This window comes from Lissotriton helveticus, chromosome 11 (assembly GCF_964261635.1).
Source record: "Lissotriton helveticus chromosome 11, aLisHel1.1, whole genome shotgun sequence".
In the NCBI taxonomy this organism is placed as follows: Eukaryota; Metazoa; Chordata; class Amphibia; order Caudata; family Salamandridae; genus Lissotriton; species Lissotriton helveticus.
The window spans coordinates 970,315,175-970,336,855 of record NC_136072.1 but is presented as its reverse complement, the minus strand read 5'-3'; the positions used below and the strand labels follow the sequence as shown (position 1 = coordinate 970,336,855).

Sequence of the window (21,681 nt, the reverse complement as noted above, 5' to 3'; positions counted from 1 at the left end):
ACAACCCCCTAACAGTAATAAAACCAGCTGATAAAGGTGGGGGGATCGTTATATGGGATTGTAACGATTATGATAAAGAGGTACTAAGACAGTTGGGTAATTGTGCACACTATCGCCAAATAACAGACAGCCCAGCTAGTAACTTAAGGGCTAGGATTTTACATCTTACAACAAAAGCCCTAGATGCCGGATACTTGAGTAAAAAGGAATATGAATATCTGAATACGTCCATGCAGAAAACCCCCAATTTGTATGTATTACCTAAAATACATAAGGATGTGGTCAACCCCCCTGGCCGGCCGATTATTGCGGCATGTGGATCAATGCTTGAGCCCCTAGCTAAGTACATTGATACGTTTCTTAAACCCTTTGTGTGCAAAACTCAGGCCTACATTAGAGATACCATGGATTTCATCCACAAGGTTGAGGGCTCGATGTTCGATAGAGACCAACAGTTGTTGGTCTCTTTCGACATCGAAAGCCTCTATACGAACATCCCCCAGGATGAAGCACTCCTCGTGATGGAACTGGTACTTGATAAAAGGAATAGACCCCATCAGGTGCCAACTAAATTCATTATTGAGTTAGCGAAAATTTGCTTAAAAAACAGTTTCTTCACCTTCAAGGGGGTCCTCTATTTGCAATTGAAAGGAGTGGCGATGGGGTGTTGCTTTGCCCCAGAAATTGCCAACCTTGTGATGGACCAATTTGAGACCAGATATGTCCTTGGTGAAGCGAACCCATTTCTACAATCTTTGTCGAGGTGGGTTCGCTTCATCGACGATATCTTCTTGATATGGAATGGAAATAAAAAAGATCTAGACCGATTCCATGAATGGTTAAATGCCTGCACCCCTGACCTCAAATTCACAATGAATTTCAGTAATGAAAAAATTAATTTTCTAGATGTATGGATTTTGGAGACTGGTGGTATATTAGAAGTGAGTCTCTATACCAAACCTACAGACAGAAACACTTTGCTGGAATTCTCTAGTGGACACCCGAGGAGTGTTAAAGAGAATTTGCCATATGGGCAATTTTTGCGCATTAGGCGCAATTGCACCAGCAAAAAGGATTATTTTGACAACGCAGAAATCCTTTTGAATAAACTATGTTCTAGAGGGTACCCAAGGAAATTAGTGAAAGCCGCCCTCAAAAGGGCTTGGTTCACACCTCGGGAAACTTTATTAACCCCCAAAGAAAGTAAAAGTGAGAAAACTGCTTTGACCTGTGTTTTAACGTTCAATGTTAAGGCTAATAAAATCAAGCAAATTATCTCTAGAAACTGGCGCATCATTGACCATCTTGACATTCCATCACCACTGTTTTCTTTCCGTAAAGGTAAGAATATCAAACAACATCTCGTGAGAGCCAGTAGAGAGCCCAAGATCAAAAAAGATACTAGGAACTTGTTAGGTCTACCGGCCGTAACAGGACATTTTCGTTGCATGAACTGTACTGTGTGCCCTAATTCTAAAGATCTCAAAAATATCGATGTGAATGGCCAGAACCACATCATGCGTTCGTTCTCTAACTGTAACACGAAGAACGTCGTGTATGTGGTTCTTTGTCCTTGTAATTTAGCCTATATAGGACAAACAACGCAGGCAATCAAAATGCGAATAGGCCAACACAAATCAAGAATTAGATGCAAAACTAGTGGGGCCCCACTAGTGCAACACTACATAGATTGTGGACACAGCGAAGAGGATTTAACTTGGGCAGTACTTGTAGTGGTGACAGCTAAAAACAAAGCAGAACTGGAACGTAAGCTAAATTGTACAGAAGCTAGACTTATTGAAAGATACCACACTGCCACTAGGGGGCTTAATGACCGTGACGAACTGTAGGCATTAATTTAATGATGTCCCGCAACGCTTTCTGGATCCGCAGATGAGCACCCCTGATGACACCTGTCGGGGGAGCTCTCTTAGGACCCAGTCTGTTTAGAGTAGTACAGGAATGAGAACATATACAATGAGTATTTATTTTTGTATATCTAATTTAGATTTATAATTGATTGTGTGTGTCTATCCTTATTTGTGTTTAAGTTGTTTGTTCATTTATGGTGTTATTTGTAATTTTCATTATTGTGCCTGATATATTGTGAGTAGAATGTTAGCCCATATACGTTGTTGCAATGTTCACCCTTTTGTAAATAATTCACTTTTCTAGGTGGTGATGCGAGCGTTATGTTTTTTCTTTATTTTACTTTTGGCAACTCTGGGTTTCCCTTTCCTTGATACTCCTTTTGGAATGGATGTGTAGACAATCATGAAGCAGAGGAGAATACCTGGATAGACATGACGCCCGGCGCGTAGTCTGTTGTCTCTTCCTGTATGATCACCACTCCCTGTCCTGTTTCTCTGTCCATGGAGTCAGCGCGCTGTTCAGAACGCCCCTTGAGGCGTCCCCTTTTTAATGATGCCGCGCGATGCCGACCGTGAGATTGTCTTTTGACTAACGGACGGCGGAGCCTCTGTGATTTATACTGAAGGTTTCCTTTGACCGCGGATGATTTGGGGGAATTACAGCACCAGAGGTAGGCGTTTATATTTGTCTCCCCATATGTAATGACGCTGCAGAGATTCGAGTCCTGTGTGAGCACACGCGGGTAGTAACTGCGATTGTGCTTTGTTTTGTGTTTATTTCTTTTCTGAATACAGGCATCCCTGGTGACTTTGCTTGAGAGCGTGTATCTAAGTGTGGTGATTTATACACAGAAGTAATACTCGACATCCTTCCCCTTATATTGGATATTTTGGAAGGTAGGCTACCTTCGTGTTTTGAGAGATGATTCATTATTTCTCACGAGAGCCTGTGAGTAACTGATACATTAACAGAACCGGCTCTTTGGTTTTCCCCCCCCTTGTTCCTCTATATATCCCTGTAGGAACGCGTGAACCCATCTCCGTGGTGCAAGAAGTTGTTTATAGCCCTCAGGGTGGTGCCTCGGCACTCCCTGTTGGGGGGGTCACGTATACCACCTCTTTACAGGTATTTGGAACCTTGTGGCAGTTGCCATTGTCCAGTTTGAGTGGTGCCTTTCTTTATTATCATTAGTTTAGCTTCATTACTGTTAGGAGTTTCATTCATTTTTATAATGTATGTCAGCTGACATTTATTTGTAGACACAGGGTGGTATAAAAGAATGTGATCTTGGTGATTGGGTCTCCACAACTTGTGTACTTATTAGCACTTGGGTGAACATTTGGTACGTTTGGAGCTTGGTTGCTTTTTCTTGTAAATAAGATGTGGTTTTGACCCCATTTCTGCACTTTTTTCACCTATGGTGGGTCATTGCTACGGTGTATATGGGTGAGTTGTTTTTTGCGGCATAGTGTGTTTTTAGGATTTATATTGCTTATGTATATATTTTTCAGTACCCTTGTCCTGACGAAGCCAGAAGACACAACTGGCGGAAACGCGACCGCGACTGCGTCGACAGATAATTAACAGACAGATAATTAACAGTGTTTGCTTCACCCCCTCCTACTTTTTTTTTTTTTTTTTTTTTTTTTGTGTTTAGGGTACATAGTTGTATATTTGTATATATTGTAATTACTTCTTTTTTGATTATTGTATATAGTCTGGTTCTTTTTCCCCCCCCGGTTTTTTGACCCAATATTTTGTCCTGTGTTAAAATTATATTCATTTATTGGCAGAAAAGAGCATATAAAAAAACAGGTTAATAAATTGTTTCCTGTTATGAAGTAGTGTTGTTTAATTTATCCCTTTATACCTTTTTTGTTCTACTTTTTCATCTAATTGATGTTCCTTGCCCAGGTATGGGAGGGTAATATGGGCAGAACCCCTGTTCATTTCGCAATTACCTTCAACTCCAACTCCCTCCACCCCACTTACTTGTAAATATTCACCAGCACAGAAGCACAACCTGTAAATAAATAGCACTTACTCACACAATGATGTTTTGCCTCCATGTTTATTCACATGATTGCCTTCAGAAACAGACGTAAACAGGTTCAGGGATGACAGTCGTACATGATCATGGCGCTGCGGGAGTGACCTAGAGAAAATCAGAGACAGCAAACACACGTCAGGAAACAGATTCACACACATCACAACACAATGCACAGCAACATTACACAAACGACAACCATCACAAAAGCATGGGATGAGAGCACACACATCATGGAGACTTGTATGTCCAAAGAAATGAAGACACACATTAGCAACCATCACAAACAAGAACACCCAGCTGATTAACCCCACATCCACACAACACCAGCAAACATACATGAGGCATTGTCAACCGCCACTAGAGGTAGTAACTCACATTCAAGGGAAGTAGCGATCTATGAGCTGGCGCCTCTGGTCCACACCTTCCTCCTCACCACTATCCTCATCAGTCGACATGGGTGGGATGGGAGGCCGAGGAACTCCTTCGTCTTCAGGGTCCAACAGCAGTTCAATGTCATTGCGTACTGCCAGGTTGTGGAGCATGCAGCAGGCAATCACGATCCTGCATACTTTTCCTGGTGAGTAAGGCAGGGCCCCTCCGGTCTTATCGAGGCACCGAAACCGAGACTTTAGCAGTCCAAAGGTACGTTCGATGACTCTCCGTGTCCTTCCATGTGCATCATTGTACCGCATTTCACCCGCTGTTCTCGGATTACGTAGGGGACTGAGGAGCCAGGGCCGGTTTGGGTAAGCCGAGTCGCCTATGTAGGGGGATGACAGAGACAAACATCACAACAAGATATGGTGGGTACCCCATGCAACACAGAGATCACAAGAGTCCCCACTGCACACTCACCAACAAGCCACGCTTGACCGGGTCGCAGATTAGCCATGAGTCGTGGGACACTGCTGCTCCGCATGATGTGGGCGTCATGTGCAGATCCAGGAAATCTTGCACACACATGTGAGATGATGTTGTTTGCCAGGCACACCACCTGCACGTTCAGCGAATGGAAGTGTTTGCGATTCCTGAACACTTGTTCCCGTGCCCGTGGTGGAATGATTGCGATGTGTGTGCCATCAATTGAGCCCACAACGTGAGGTATGTGGCCCAGGGCATAGAAATCAGCTTTGACAGCTGGCAACTCTTCCGGACGTGGGAAATGTATGTAGTCATCCTTGTACAGCATCATAGCTGTTAAGACATCCCGAAGAACCGTGCTGAACATGGCCTGTGACATCCCCCCGGCATGTCCAACTGTGTACTGAAATGTGCCAGTAGCAAAGAAATGGAGTACCGCCATGACCTTTGCAGTGGGTGTAATCGACCCAGGATACGTCCTACGTGGCTGCAGATGAGGAGACAATTGAGCCACAAGCTCCAGCAACCGACGTCGATCCAGCCGGAATTTCCGAATCACCTCCTCGTCAACCATATCCTCCAGCACAGTGTATGGCCGATGCACATTTGGAGCCCTCCTGTGTGGGAGAGAGATGTAACTTAGGTCAACTTGCAAACGACGCATACGTGTACAACTCCATCACATGTGAACCTTACTGACAATACTTCAGTCTGCACCCTAATGTTTAGTAGCCACATCACAGACACACATGCAACTGCATGCACACAAACGATAATTATACACACGCCATGTCATCAAGCACACATGCCAACACCAAGAATGATGTACATACGGTAATTACATGCATGGTGACACAACGTACAAAACTCATACACGGAATGCATGTATACCACCACCACTGTAGTCACCTCGCCAGAACAAGACACAGACAACAGATGCATAATTTGGGCACACAGCCGTGATGTACTGTGTGGTTGTGAAGATGTAAGAACGTATGTAGGGTCACACCCGACGTCAACACGTACAAATGCACATCTGTTGCCCATTGTGTGCCGATCGATGGGCATTGCATGGACACACATGCTACATTGTATGACATATGACCTTTCCCTATCACGCTCACATCCCTCATGACGCAACTGCACACAACACATCACGGTGCAGCGTCTGACAAGATAACATAATTGGCGCCGCCATGGCGGTGCTCAACTTCCGCTACTTCCCAAAGGCCATACGCGGCCAGCGTCCCTCTTCCCATTGGCTGCATGTGCGGGGACCGTCACGGGCACACATCGGCAACCGCACGTGCAAGCCTCAGGCACGGATGCTTCAGTTGCAACAATGTTCCATCACTGGCGCCACCATGGCGGTGCACGTACTCAGCGGGGGAGGTGCAGGCCTATACACCCTGTAGATGTACGCAATGGACATGCCAGGTCATGACCCCCCTTACAGTCACCTTGCATCATCCACCGTACACCGGCCGTAGCGGCCGGGCCTAGGACGGCTGTGGCCGGCCATGTACACAACCGCCGTGCCCGGCCATGAACACAACCGCCGTGCCCGGCCATGAACACAACCGCCGTGCCCGGCCATGAACACAACCGCCGTGCCCGGCCATGAACACAACCGCCGTGCCCGGCCATGAACACAACCGCCGTGCCCGGCCATGAACACAACCGCCGTGCCTGGCCATGAACACAACCGCCGTGCCCGGCCATGAACACAACCGCCGTGCCCGGCCATGAACACAACCGCATGGCCGGGCACGGCGGTTGTGTTCATGGCCGGGCACGGCGGTTGTGTTCATGGCCGGGCACGGCGGTTGTGTTCATGGCCGGGCACGCGGTTGTGTACATGGCCGGCCACGGCCGTCCTAGGCCCGGCCGCTACGGCCGGTGTACGGTGGATGATGCAAGGTGACTGTAAGGGGGGTCATGACCTGGCATGTCCATTGCGTACATCTACAGGGTGTATAGGCCTGCACCTCCCCCGCTGAGTACGTGCACCGCCATGGTGGCGCCAGTGATGGAACATTGTTGCAACTGAAGCATCCGTGCCTGAGGCTTGCACGTGCGGTTGCCGATGTGTGCCCGTGACGGTCCCCGCACATGCAGCCAATGGGAAGAGGGACGCTGGCCGCATATGGCCAATCGCAAGTAGCGGAAGCTGGGCACCGCAACAACAGGGCCAGTAATTGGCCCATCTCACGATCACGCTTCCAGGGCTGACCAATTGCTGGCGACGTATGCCACTGACACGTGCTGAGGGCCCTATATATGTGTGTTGGCCAAAATGACACTTCCTACCCTGGGGACCAGTGCTGCCTGTTCACCTCGACCTGCTGCTCCTGCTGAGCTGACCACCGACTGCTGCCTGTGACCATCACCTCGACCTGCTGCTGCTGCTGAGCTGACCACCGACTGCTGCACTAGTGCCATCTCCGTGATCTTGCCATGTCGGGAGGCAAAGAGATCCGGTCTCGACCCTTCACCGCCGCGGAGCTTGATGTCCTCGTGGACGGTGTACTCCGCAACTATGGACGCCTCTACGGCGCACCAGGACGGGTGGTAAGTGCAGTGTGGGACATGTTGGTGTGCGTGAGGGGGCCAAATGATGTGGCCTATTCCTATCTTAGCTGTGTAGTGTGGGCTAGACATATGTTCCTGATTGTGCATGGCTGCTGACAGTTACGTCTTGCCCCTATGTGTGTGACAGGCCACCTGTCCACTGACTTAAACCCTTTTGTCTCCCATCATGGTAGGTCAAGCTGCACCTTCGCAAGGACCTGTGGAGGAGCATAGCACGGGAAGTACGGGCATTGGGGGTGTGCAACAGACGACATACACACTGCCACAAACGCTGGGACGACATTTCCAGGCTAAGCAAGAATGTAGCGGAAGTAACACTGGGCCTGATTCCAAGGACGCCCCGTCTGGCCCGACGCTCCATGACCCCTCTCATGCACCGTATCATTGCAGTGACGCATCCTGAACTGGCCGAACGTCTGAGTGCCGATCAACAGCAAACTAGCCGTGAGCAAACTGTCTGTGTAGGAAACCTGTGAGTGCTATACATGTATTGGTGCACAGACACACTATTGAGTTCCGTGTTGCGTATGTATGTCTGTGATGCCATTTTGGTCCCATTGGGTGGTTCTCATTTGACATCCAGGTCCGCCATGTTGACACGCCACTTGCTTAGTAGTTGAGTGTTGAGGCACATCCCCTAGTGGTCCATGGCCCCATGGCAGGAAATGTGAGGATGACTGGTAGAGGTGGGCCATGTGCAGGATGAGGGCTACAAAATCTTTGTCAGCTATGTAATTTGGCAATCCTGTTCCTTCTGTACGTCAGTCTGCCCATGACTCACACATCTTTTATGTGCATTTCAGGTATGACAGAGGACACTCAGCCACAGACGGCGGAGAGTAGTCGAGGAAATGAGTCCGGCTCAGACTTCGCACACACGCAGACTGACACAGAGGAGGCCAGCGCCGGAGAGGGGGACAGGACCGTCCCTGAGGACTCGCATGTGGAGACACCATCGTCCTCCTCGTCGGACACTCTTGGTGAGCCTGCACTGTTGTCACAGACTGGGAGTGGGCACTCTTCACCTTCTGTCGGAAGACAGCACACAGGGCCCACACTTCCACAAACTGCACCATGTACTGTTCGTGGCCGGAGGAGTAGGGGGAGCAGAGTGGCGTTCGGTGCAGGCACCGCTGCCCCTGCCACGGTGAGCCAAAATGCACTGTGTGCTGAGGCCGTTGATCTGCTGCGACAGCTGTGTGTGGGGCAGACCAATATGAAAAATGCTTTCCAGGACCATGATAGGAAGTTGGGCCAGGTGGTGGCTTTCATGGAAGGGATGCATGGCGATCTTGCAGGTCTACACAGGACAGTGCAGTCATTGGCAAGCAGTGTGTCGTCTGCAATAGTACAGTCGCATGAACAGGGTGCTACTTCTGTTTCCCCATCTACACCACTGGATGTCTCAGGGGGTAGTGATTATTCTGAGCAGGACTCAAATACAGGTTATTGCACTAGAAGCAGCGTCAGACAGCACGTCAGGGCACGCAGGGCACAGACCCCATCCCCTAGATCAGCTAAATCTGTTCACGTAGACGACGTCAGATACACTGGAGTACACACACAGGATCCACAAGTGTTGTTGGGGGACATGCCTTCAGGAGCTACACAGGCATTCAACACAAAAGGTACTCCCAAGGCAAGGGATACTCACATGTCCATGGACTGTACCTTGGACAAGGCCAGTCAGAAGACAAAGGCACCTACTAAGAGCAGGGAGACTCCCAAGGGCAGGCCCACAGCAGAGGAAAGGGACACTCCCAAGGACAGTGACAAGACAAAGGCACCTCCTAGGAGCAGGGAGACTCCCAAGGGCAGGCCCACAGCAGAGGAAAGGGACACTCCCAAGGACAGTGACAAGACAAAGGCACCTCCTAGGAGCAGGGAGACTCCCAAGGGCAGGCCCACAGCAGAGGATAGGGACACTCCCAAGGACAGTGACAAGACAAAGGCACCTACTAAGAGCAGGGAGACTCCCAAGGGCAGGCCCACAGCAGAGGAAAGGGACACTCCCAAGGACAGTGACAAGACAAAGGCACCTCCTAGGAGCAGGGAGACTCCCAAGGGCAGGCCCACAGCAGAGGAAAGGGACACTCCCAAGGACAGTGACAAGACAAAGGCACCTCCTAGGAGCAGGGAGACTCCCAAGGGCAGGCCCACAGCAGAGGAAAGGGACACTCCCAAGGACAGTGACAAGACAAAGGCACCTCCTAGGAGCAGGGAGACTCCCAAGGGCAGGCCCACAGCAGAGGAAAGGGACACTCCCAAGGACAGTGACAAGACAAAGGCACCTCCTAGGAGCAGGGAGACTCCCAAGGGCAGGCCCACAGCAGAGGAAAGGGACACTCCCAAGGACAGTGACAAGACAAAGGCACCTCCTAGGAGCAGGGAGACTCCCAAGGGCAGGCCCACAGCAGAGCAAGGTCCATCTCCCAAGGGCAGGGACACACACAGAGAGCAGGTGTCTACTGGAGACAGGTGCACCACAGACGACAAGTCTGCTGGCAGGAACAGGGCGGCGACCAGGGCACAGGCTACATCCAGAGACAACACTCCACCTAAGGATAAGGCACATCCTACGGACAAGGCATCTAGCATGGACAATGGCGCAATCAAGGACAGGCATACTTCACCCCTGGCTGCACTGAGGCGGATGTTTTCTACTGAACGCCAAACAGATGTCTCCGCGGCGGAGTCCCCCCATACCTCCACTCCCATCCAGGCCAGTCAGAAGCAGAGGAGGGTGTCCCCTGTTGTTGCATCCCCCATTACACATGATTGCGAGTCCAGGCGGCAGGCACAGAGCAAACGACAAGCAGGCTCCAGCACGTCCCCAGAAACCAGATCCCCGGCTGCAGATGCTCCACCTATGGTGGGTGGTGATTCTTTGGAGTCCCCACCACTTGCCAGTCCTGTCCTGTCCAGGGTGCACTCACACATCCCTAAGAAACGCAGACACACACCATTGACACCTGCCAACCCCGATTTGGCTCTAGGTCAGCTATCCCCAGCTCCCAGGCCCACCCTGCCTCCTGGCCCATACAGCCCTGTGGCTCATCATTTCAGTTGTCCCAGTGGCGCTGGTGCAGTTGATTCTCATGTATCAGATGGTGGCACAGTGTCAGTTGTGCCCTCTCCTGTTGCAGGTCCTGGCAGTGTATCTGGGTCTATGGCTCACGTGTCAGTTAGAAGATCTGTGGCTGTGTTGCACACTCCTGTTTCTGGTGCTGGCAGTCTGTCTGGGTCAGTGGCTCACGTGTCAGTGACTACATCTGTGGCTGTGTCTCACACTCCTGTTGCTGGTGCTGCCAGTGTGTCTGGGTCCGTGGCCCATGTGTGTGTCACTCGGGCTGTGGCTGTGTCTCACACTCCTGTTGCTGGTGCTGCCAGTGTGTCTGGGTCCGTGGCCCATGTGTGTGTCACTCGGGCTGTGGCTGTGTCTCACACTCCTGTTGCTGGTGCTGCCAGTGTGTCTGGGTCCGTGGCCCATGTGTGTGTCACTCGGGCTGTGGCTGTGTCTCACACTCCTGTTGCTGGTGCTGCCAGTGTGTCTGGGTCCGTGGCCCATGTGTGTGTCACTCGGGCTGTGGCTGTGTCTCACACTCCTGTTGCTGGTGCTGCCAGTGTGTCCGAGGCAGGTAGTTCACGCAGTCCCCCTGATTCTGTGATGTGAGGTGCTGAACACTTCACTCAAATGTTATTTCACATGGTGTGTCCATTGAGAACTGCGTGGCACTCTTGTGGTTCCTGTGACGGGTTGGTAGGGACACGTACTTGTGCAGCCTATGATGTACCTGCTCTGTACTCTACAATGCCCTGTTGATGCTCTGATACTGCATACTGCCCTCTCGTTACCTGCCTATGATGTACCTGCTCTGTACTCTACAATGCCCTGTTGATGCTCTGATACTGCATACTGCCCTCTCGTTACCTGCCTATGATGTACCTGCTCTGTACTGCGCATTGCCCTGTTGATGCTCTGATACTGCATTCTGCACTCTCACGTGCTGCCTCTGATGGAGCTGTTCTGTGCAATGGACTGTTGATGCACTTTGCCCCTCTCATATGTTGCCTCTGATGTACCTGCTCTGTTGGCCACACTGCCCTGTTGCTGTTCTGATACTGCATTCTGCCCTCTCATGTGCTGCCAGTGATGTGACTGTTCTGTGCAATGGACTGTTGATGCACTTGGCCCCTCTCACGTGCTGCCTCTGATGGAGCTGTTCTGTGCAATGGACTGTTGATGCACTTGGCCCCTCTCACGTGCTGCCTCTGATGGAGCTGTTCTGTGCAATGGACTGTTGATGCACTTGGCCCCTCTCACGTGCTGCCTCTGATGGAGCTGTTCTGTGCAATGGACTGTTGATGCACTTGGCCCCTCTCACGTGCTGCCTCTGATGGAGCTGTTCTGTGCAATGGACTGTTGATGCACTTGGCCCCTCTCACGTGCTGCCTCTGATGGAGCTGTTCTGTGCAATGGACTGTTGATGCACTTTGCCCCTCTCATATGTTGCCTCTGATGTACCTGCTCTGTTGGCCACACTGCCCTGTTGCTGTTCTGATACTGCATTCTGCCCTCTCGTTACCTGCCTATGATGTACCTGCTCTGTACTCTACAATGCCCTGTTGATGCTCTGATACTGCATACTGCCCTCTCGTTACCTACCTATGATGTACCTGCTCTGTACTGCGCATTGCCCTGTTGATGCTCTGATACTGCATACTGCCCTCTCGTTACCTGCCTATGATGTACCTGCTCTGTACTCTACAATGCCCTGTTGGTGCTCTGATACTGCATACTGCCCTCTCGTTACCTGCCTATGATGTACCTGCTCTGTACTGCGCATTGCCCTGTTGATGCTCTGATACTGCATACTGCCCTCTCGTTACCTGCCTATGATGTACCTGCTCTGTACTCTACAATGCCCTGTTGGTGCTCTGATACTGCATTCTGCCCTCTCGTTACCTGCCTATGATGTCGCTGCTCTGGTGCCCACTTTGCCCATGCTCACGCATACACTGTGATTATACCCCTATTTTGTACAATAAAGGTAGTCTATCAAGTCTCGTGGTCTGTCGTTGTCATTCCTGCTTGCGTACTACAAATGTGTATTCGTATATGCTTCTCATCAGTGGTTTCGGTAACATGACACTCCCCCTCCCTACGTCACGTCCCTTGCTGGTATTCCCCTCCAGACAGCCAATGGTTTGTGCCTTACCTGCGTCGTCGTCCATAGTGGGCCATGACTAGGACGTGGTGGATCGCGAAGAGCATCGGGAAAGCGTGTAGCGCTGGGTCCATGGTGGTGGTCAGCTTGCGGTGGGTATCTCTGCTATGTCACCTATGTTCGCTGTGTGGATTCCGCCGTGTTCAGTCAGGTTGTTTTTCCGCTGCGGTTTTATGTGGAGTTTCCGCCATCTTGATTTGGGGGACGGTCTTAGACGTCAGTACGTACGGCGGGGCCTCCGGGAGTGTTCCGTCCGCCACGTGGTCGTGTGTAGTTCGGCGGCGGTGCGTCCTTTTCCGTCGCGGACGGAAACTTGACACGTTTTCCTATCCTGATATGGCGGACGGAGTATCCGCGGCTGGCGGACACGGAAAGGGCTTTTTCCGCCTACTCCAGGGCCGCGGTGGCTCTTCCGTCCGCGATCCTAATGAGCCCCTATGTGTGGTGCACGGTGTAGTGGAGTGGGTGAAAGTGATTAAAAATACCTTGCTAGTGGGCTAAAATACTTTATTATCGCTCCTTGGATGGTATATCTAAAAGGGGGTGTTACACAGAAAAACCTAACTGTAATGGGTAGGAGTTCTGTGTAAGATCAACATGTTTCGAGCCTACCCCTAGCTCTTCATCAGAACAACATAGGGACCAGCCCTGTGTTTGCCACTCCTATTAAACCTAAATTTGGAAATCAAAAATTAAATGAACAAAACGCTGCCACTAATAAAGCATGCGTGATTATACATACGATCTCTATGTCACGTAGTGTATCTGTAACAGTAAAAAAGAACATGGTTAGAGAAGAGCCCCCTCTCTCCTATGGAGTAGGTGGGTATACATTTTAATGTACTTCCATGCTGGTGAGGTGCTCCTTAATGAGGCGTGCAGTCGTCCAGCCTCGCATCGTGGTTGTAACCTAAAAGGTATAAACATGCCCGGCAAACATGCTGCGTGGTGTATGGTATATCTAAAAACACACAGCATATATGAAGTGACTAACACACAACACACATACAGACAGAAAAGGCATGATATCCGACTAAAAGCACATACTATGGGGTCAATTATGATGGCGGACGGACGCTATGAGGGACCGTCCGCATGGGCAGCGGCGGTCCCTCCATGGCAATTAGGATGTGACCGCCACCCTGGCGGTCACATCCTGTATTTTTTACATTGCGGCGGGTGCTGCTTCAAGCAGCACCCGCCGCAATGTAAAAAAAGACGACAGTGCATTTGCATGCAAAAAGCGTCAGGCACCGCGGTTTTTCCGCATCCTCCGGGCCGGCGGATACTTCCGCCGGCCCGGAGGATGCGGAAAAAACGCTATCATAATCGGCCCCTTAGTATTGAGCAGAACTGTGCTTCATGGACTCGAGGGGGGCGGTGTTTCCCTGAGAAAAATTCTGTCAAATTGAGGAAAGAATGGGTAGTAAATAGTTAGCGTTAGAAAAAACCCTGTGAAATCGTTGGCTGGTTCCTGCGGAAGCAATCATCACTTACTTCAAGATAGAGAAAACCGCATTCGGACACCTATTCATCTCCCTGTCGGACCGCATCTTAGCGTGTCTCCGGCGGGGGACTGAATAAATGCTTCCGCATTCTCCCGCGTCGAGGTCAATAAGCACTAGACCGCTGGAGTGGTTCTAAAATGGCCGCCGCCCATGGCAAAGGCGGCGGCCATGATGGTAGGATACGTGTGTGAGCTCAGCGTTATTCTAATGTAATACCCTGTACTTAGTATGATGTCATACAGTCATCAATGCAGCGAAAAAAGGAAATAGACATAGCTCTGGTGTATAGGGGACATCACAGGTTGTACTTATGTATGTTAGAACTAAGCTGGATGAAATTACCAAAATGCAAAAGGGCACATCTACAGTGAATAAATATCTGCCTGGATATTATTGCCACGTGAAAGTGCGAATAATACCCAGTGTGTGTCACAAGGTATCACCAGTGTAAATGGCACGTGGTAGGTAGGGGAGTGTTTCCCTCCGTGTAATGGAATAGACCAGATGCGAAAACTCGAAATGTGTGGAGTCAGAAGGATGGGCTTCTTCCTCTGTGTCGTAACCTCCAGACTGTCATTATTAAAGGTGGCATTTTTAGTCTCAATAGTGTTTGTATACAGATACAGTGGGTACATGAGGTATTTGCCCCCCACCACAGAGGTGAAACTACCAAAGGTAGATTACTCAATGGGTCTTGAAGGTGGTGGCATAAGGGTACCATTTAGCAAAATTGCCCCCACGGGATGTCATCGTTAAGGCCCTGGGGGTCAGTGCGAAGTTTGAAAACCCAGCGTTGTTCTTTCTCATGTAACCTTTTCTCCAGGTTATCTTTATTTTTGATGTGTTCTACTACCATCCACCTCATGTCATTAGGTGTGTGTTGTTTCTCGAGGAAATGGGTAGTCATTCTCGTGGTGGTATGCTTGCAGCGTATGTTACTCCGGTGTTCTACTATCCGGGTGCTGACTTTCCTGGTAAATGCAAAAATAACAGTTGATGGACAGAATGCAGAACAATCTCATACATTCACCCCAGTACAGAGATCTGGGCCTAAATCCATCGTTTTTTTGCACTCCACACCACCCCAGTTCAGACATGGCCATATGCAAATCAGCCTTGACCCTGTGCCTCATGGGAACAGTCCAGCCCGAACTGCCAAGCCATGTCTTTCCTGGACCGGAATCAAGCATCCTAGGACCGGTTTCTGGCTATCAGCTGTCTTCAGCCAGGATAGCCTGACTCCAGTGGTGTGAAGAGCATGGGACTCACGTCTCAGCATACCCATCCCACTCGGGGTGACAAATGCGAAAATAACAGTTGATGGACAGAATGCAGAACAATGTCATACATTCACCCCAGTACAGAGATCTGGGCCTAAATCCATCGTTTTTTTGCACTCCACACCACCCCAGTTCAGACATGGCCATGTGCAAATCAGCCTTGACCCTGTGCCTCATAGGAACAGTCCAGCCCGAACTGCCAAGCCATGTCTTTCCTGGACCAGAATCAAGCATCCTAGGACCGGTTTCTGGCTATCAGCCGTCTTCAGCCAGGATAGCTTGACTCCAGTGGTGTGGAGAGCATGGGACTCACGTCTGAGAATACCCATCCCACTCAGGGTGACAAATGCAAAAATAACAGTTGATGGACAGAATGCAGAACAATGTCATACATTCACCCCAGTACAAAGATCTGGGCCTAAATCCATCATTTTTTTGCACTCCACACTACCCCAGTTCAGACATGGCCATTTGCAAATCAGCCTTGACCCTGTGCCTCATGGGAACAGTCCAGCCTGAACTGCCAAGCCATGTCTTTCCTGGACCGGAATCAAGCATCCTAGGACCGGTTTCTGGCTATCAGCCGTCTTCAGCCAGGATAGCTTGACCTCAGTGGTGTGGAGAGCATGGGACTCACATCTGAGCATACCCATCCCACTGTTAATGTAGTTCCTTTCGTCTGCCAACAGACGTAGGCATTAATTCCGGTAGTCAGTGGTGTTCTGTAGTACGATGGCTCCCCCTTTGTCTGCAGGTTTAATTTTTCCAGTAACTAGATGGTAGATACACAAAAGTTGTTAAGGCTGCATGTTTCCCTTTTTTCAAGAGCAATCCAGTGTTATATGTAAAACCCAGAGACAGAAGCCTAGTGGGACAATGCAGGTCCTTCATCAACTGGACAGTGGATACAAAAGAATTGTCTTGAATGTTCTCTGCCTTTTAAGTGTGCACCAAAGTGTTTTATGTAAACCAAGCAGACTTCTCAAGCAGGCTTTGACTCTCAAGCAGGATTTGACACTGTAATGTCAAATTGGATGCTTTCAGCCTCCACCCTAACTAATCAGTGAAGTTCAGAGTAATCATCTCTGCCTATTCAAGTCAGCCTATTGTTTGAACATAAAAGGCATTTCAAACCCAGAGACAGAAGCCTAGTGGGACAATGCAGGTCCTTCATCAACTGGACAGTGGATACAAAAGAATTGTCTTGAATGTTCTCTGCCTTTTAAGTGTGCACCAAAGTGTTTTATGTAAACCAAGCAGACTTCTCAAGCAGGCTTTGACTCTCAAGCAGGATTTGACACTGTAATGTCAAATTGGATGCTTTCAGCCTCCACCCTAACTAATCAGTGAAGTTCAGAGTAATCATCTCTGCCTATTCAAGTCAGCCTATTGTTTGAACATAAAAGACATTTCAAACCTTTTTCACAATAATTCAAATGGTAAAGCTGGCTGGCAGAAGTGGGAGAGCAAATGCAAATTTACCCTTCAGGTACTTCAAGCATGCAAAAGGTAACTTTCTAAAAGTTATGTTTCTTGAATATTTATTAAAAATCTGACTATATGTTTGCTTCATTATTTTTCTAGGTAGTCCCATTCTTGAGATACAGTATTGGGATTTTAATATGCACTCTAGCTTTCTACATAGGACAGCTAGGCCTGTCACAGTGAAACATAGCTTTTAGGGAGCTAGTCACCATAAGGACATGTTGACATTTCATTTCTACATGTTCTACTTTTTAATACTATGAAACCTGTCTTGTGGACTTTAAGGACTACATAGGGGGAAAGGAAAGTTTTGACCTGTCAAAATAGTTTATTTAACAGGTTCAATTGCAGTGTTTAAATTGCCGAAGTCAGGCTACAATTTTGCGGCAAATTCTTTTTAATAAAATTATTTATTGCCCTGGCGGGGTCCCTGGTGGGGTCTCTGGGAGGACGCCAGCACCAGGGTTAGGTAGTCAGGGTAAGAATCTTTATTTTTATGTTTTTGATTGGGACTCGGCGGAGGCCGAGTCCCAAGCTGGCTGTTAACACTTCCTGTTTGAAGTACTGGCAGCCAATCAGATCTCTGCACAAGATCATCAATATTCACAACCTTTGATATACAAATGTGCTTTTCTTTAAATGTCTCCAGAACTATTGAATGGATTTACACCAAATAACAAAATTCATGCTTTCTGGACCATGATCTAGTTTTCTGCCAAATTTGGTGTAATTCCGTTTAGCGGTTCGGGCTATAGTCGGCCTAAACTCCCTATGGGAATTAACATGGAAAATACACTTTTTTTACTCCCTCTTTTTCTCAGCCCCTGCTTAACGGATCATCCTGAAACTTTCCATGAAGAACTAGAACCAGTTGGGCACTTTTTAAGGGATAATATTGTAAAGATTTGTCAAATGGTACCAAAGATGTAGGCAAGACAGATCCAGTTGAGCTCTCCTCTGCCAGAAGAACAGTGGTCATTCTGTTGCGCCCAAGAACTATCCCGTAACTACAGGCTGCGTTTAATTCATTTTAACTTTCTGAATAGATTTTATGGGATGCCAGAGTGGCTGTTTACGGTGGGCTTGGTCGATGATGTGCATTGCGTGAGATGCATGGCCCCCTGTGCAAGTTTCCTCCACCTGTCATGGGACTGTCTCAATATTGGCTGCTACTGGGGAGCTGTCTTTGATGCAATAGTAAAAATTGTGAATTTGCAATTGGAGCATTTCCCCTTGACTGCACTACTGAGATACGTAGAGAACGTCCCCTTAGACAACAGGAAATTAATCTTACCGCTCCTGCTGCTTGGTAAACAGCAAATTGAGATGTGTTGGGGCCGTCACTAGGTCCCTCATGTGGAAGATTGGCTTGGTGATGCAGTGTTCTGCCAGGGCCAACTGACAGCCTAATGAAATCTAATGCCTGCACAGGCATGACCTGGGGATATCTGGGGCCCTTTGCAGCCCTACCTGTGACTACGAGCACAAGAAAAAAGCAATCCCCTCACTCCACTCATGTGCGCCGATCTGATGTCAATAGAGTATGTTGATGGATATTGTTGACCCCTTTGGTATGTGACATAAGCTGTGGGGGTCAGTCCACCCCCATTCCCTTCTCGTTAACTTTCTTTGTGTCCCTCTAATTTCTTAGTTTTAGAATCTAGATTTGGCTATTTTATGTATGACACAATGATATAGTGTTCTTGTACTAGATGACACTGTGCAAGAGCTGTAGAGAGCTAAGTTTCTTAGCACAATACTACTATGATACTTTATTGCTGCATTTTCCAGACTTTACTGACATATATCTTCAATAAACAGAAGTTTAAATATAAAAAAAGATATAGGCAAGTCAAAAAACACTTTTACTATGGAAACTAGTTCCTAAATATAGCTACTTACTGGTGAAAGAAGAATATATATATATATATATATATAATATTAGGGGTTTCATGTACTTGATATATACTTACCATTTCTTTGTAAAGGCATGCGTGGTAAAGCCATATGCGGGGTGAAGACCTGTGGTAAAGGCAATGTGTGGTAAATGCATTGTGTGGTAAAGGATGTGTGGTAATAGCATGCATGGTAAAGGCACTTTTTGTAATGTCATATATCCGTCCTTTGTGATTAGCAATGGGCTTACTATTTTGTGGAATGGCATTTGTCCCTCTCTAACTCCCTCCTTAACTCTCCCTTAACCCCTCCTTACTGCTTCCTAGACCACTTCCTTTTTGTAGAAGTATTCTCCGTTTTACAGCCACTCCCCCGTTACGCCCACATTTACTACTTAAATATAAGCGTATATGTGCTGAGACCTCTGCAATCGAGGCAGAGATCTATGCATAGAAAAGATAGACGAGGAAGAGGTCTTCACATGCAGTTTAGTTAATAGCACTTTGTAGTACGTTAGTAGTATTAGTGTACTACTACTACTAAACATACTACAAAGTAGTTTGTGAATAGGCCTCATGATTTGTAAATGAAATGGTAAGTAAAATAAGTTAGGGTCGTTTATCGAAGGCTTTTATTTAAAAAAAAAACCTAATATTAATACTTTAATTTCAAATGATCTGTTGAGTTCACAACAAAAAAACTAAAAAATATTTAAATTAAGAGAGTGTTTATTTTACAATAACTGTTCACAAGCACATCTGTTAAATAAATACTGTAAGAATGAAATATATTTGGCTAAAATATAATAATGTAAAAGTTATTGGAATAAAACGTCAGTACTATACGTAAATAAATACTTAATAACTTTTGAAAATTGGAAAATGGGGTGTGACAAGTCATATGACACATTACATTTGTAAAACTCAACACATAACATGGAAAGATCCAATTATCCAACTATTCAGGGCCCCATTCTAGTTTAGTAGAGAATGCCAATCCGGTGTTCCTTCTCCCTAAATTTCAAATATTGGAGATATCAGTAAAGTGGTATAATAGAAATTAGGAATTACTCCAGAATTGGAATGGAAGCCTTAGACGTGAACGAAACGTGAGTGAAGGCAGGTGGGTATTTAGATCTGTACTCAAAAGCCCGCTGGCACAGATGACTTTTGTTCTGGTTAACCCTGTTTTCCTGCCTTCTGTCAATAAAGTTTATAACACACTTTAACACCTAGAGGCTTCAAGGCACTGGAGTATCATGTGAGCACTATTTAATTTGAGCTGTTGAATGGCGATGGGGGCCACCAGCACTCATTTTTGGGTACTAGCAAATATTTTTCCTCTTCAGACATTTAACAAGAGCAAAGAGGGAAAGACACAAAATGGGAAGAAGGGGGAAGAGAAAGATAGAACATTTTTCACAAAGGGCGAAAGCAGGATGTCACAAGAGTGATTGAAAGGAACAGGAAGTGTCTGTCAGTGTCTGCCAGTGGATTATAGCGGCCTGGGGTGGATTCAAGACTATGCAGCATTGGTATTTGGCACGCTGACATTTAAAAGCACCAGCTGTGGGCGTTTGAGCAGAGATTTGGGCATCAGCATTCATTCTCTGACAAATAAAGCACTGCATGTAAGTAATAGCAGAGTGTAAAGAACTTTCAAGCTAAACCTACCGAGGATTAGACAAATCGGCTATAAATCCACCACAGTCTAGGTGAAGGCTTGCCTTCAGTGTCCTCCTGAAGGAAATAGGAAGAGAATTCCACTCTCCAGAGCAAGGCTAAGGAAACTTTAACCATTGTATCCAAGTGTCCTAAATCTCTGTATGTTGAGCAAGAAAGCCATAGAGGATTGAGGAATCTGGAGATGAGAGTATTTGAGAACTCTTTTGAAAAAAAAAACTAGGCATGACCTCAAATACCAAACAGGAGGTTTGAAAATGTAGTCTTTGTTGTATAGGAAGCTAGAGCAATTTCTTCAGGAGGGGGCTGGTATGAGATTTCCTGGGGAGATTTAGAACCATTCTGGCTGCTGAATTTTGAACCATCTGTAACTGAGCTAAATCCCCTTTAGGTCGACCAAGATAGAGGGCATTGGCCATCTATCTCTGTTGACTTTTGGCAGGAAAGCTACGAGCAGGAGAAATTCAAAATTCTTGCCCAAAGCAAGTCAATCTCTGGCTGGATACTTTTGGCGCTTTTGCCCAGTGAAGATTCCGACCTTTGGACTATGGTCATTTGTTTGGAACTTGGATTCCTCCAATGGTGCAAGACTGCAAACTGTTGCTGAACGCCAAGAGGCCAGATACCTTCTCTGCAATGCCCCACTGAACAAATTTGCTGGTGCAGAAAAGCTCAGAGCAGGAGCAACCTGAATCTTTGGCCTAGTGGAAACACACTTTTTGCCAGATCCACTTGGCTGGTTAGTGCCCGTCTTCTGCTGGTTCTCCAGGCAAATATCCCTGAACATTTTTCGAAGACCCAGGGTTTAGGGTTAGATAGAGGAAGTATACTCAGCTTCTTATCTAAAGGCCCCAGGACCTTAAGAATTCTACTTAGTAGTCAGGACTCACTCCAGCAGAAGCCACCAGCTGGGTCCAGCGCAGGTCATGGTGACACTGGCTAGCTGGGCTCTTGAGGAATGTGGGCTTTTGGCAGTTTTTTGTAGTCCTGAAGCTAAATAGGAAGCCAGCCAACTGATACTTTCAGTCCACTTCTAAGTCTTTGGAAAATTTGGGAGAGGTCCAGCCCTTGTGGTTCTACTCACAGATCACAACAGCAGGTGGAGTCTTTCTTCTGTCTTCCACAGGTCAGCGGTGTTCTGAAGAAGGGGGTATAGGGTGTGCTACATTTATGCTCAGTGCCAGCCTGTGGGTGGGGAAAATTCCTAACCAATAGGTCAATTGTTCC

General features: G+C 47.7%; 1 protein-coding gene and 1 long non-coding RNA gene across 2 annotated transcripts in view; one reads left to right on the top strand and one right to left on the bottom strand.

The window, feature by feature from the left end:
* The window catches only part of LOC144792346 (clustered mitochondria protein homolog), a 487,620-nt gene that overhangs the window by 394,965 nt on the left and 70,974 nt on the right, over window positions 1-21,681 (bottom strand). The window lies entirely within an intron of this gene.
* Window positions 2,412-3,535, top strand: LOC144791383 (uncharacterized). The gene is made up of 4 exons (XR_013602374.1): window positions 2,412-2,542; window positions 2,667-2,768; window positions 2,894-2,997; window positions 3,384-3,535. It is a non-coding gene; the product is annotated as an uncharacterized LOC144791383 (long non-coding RNA).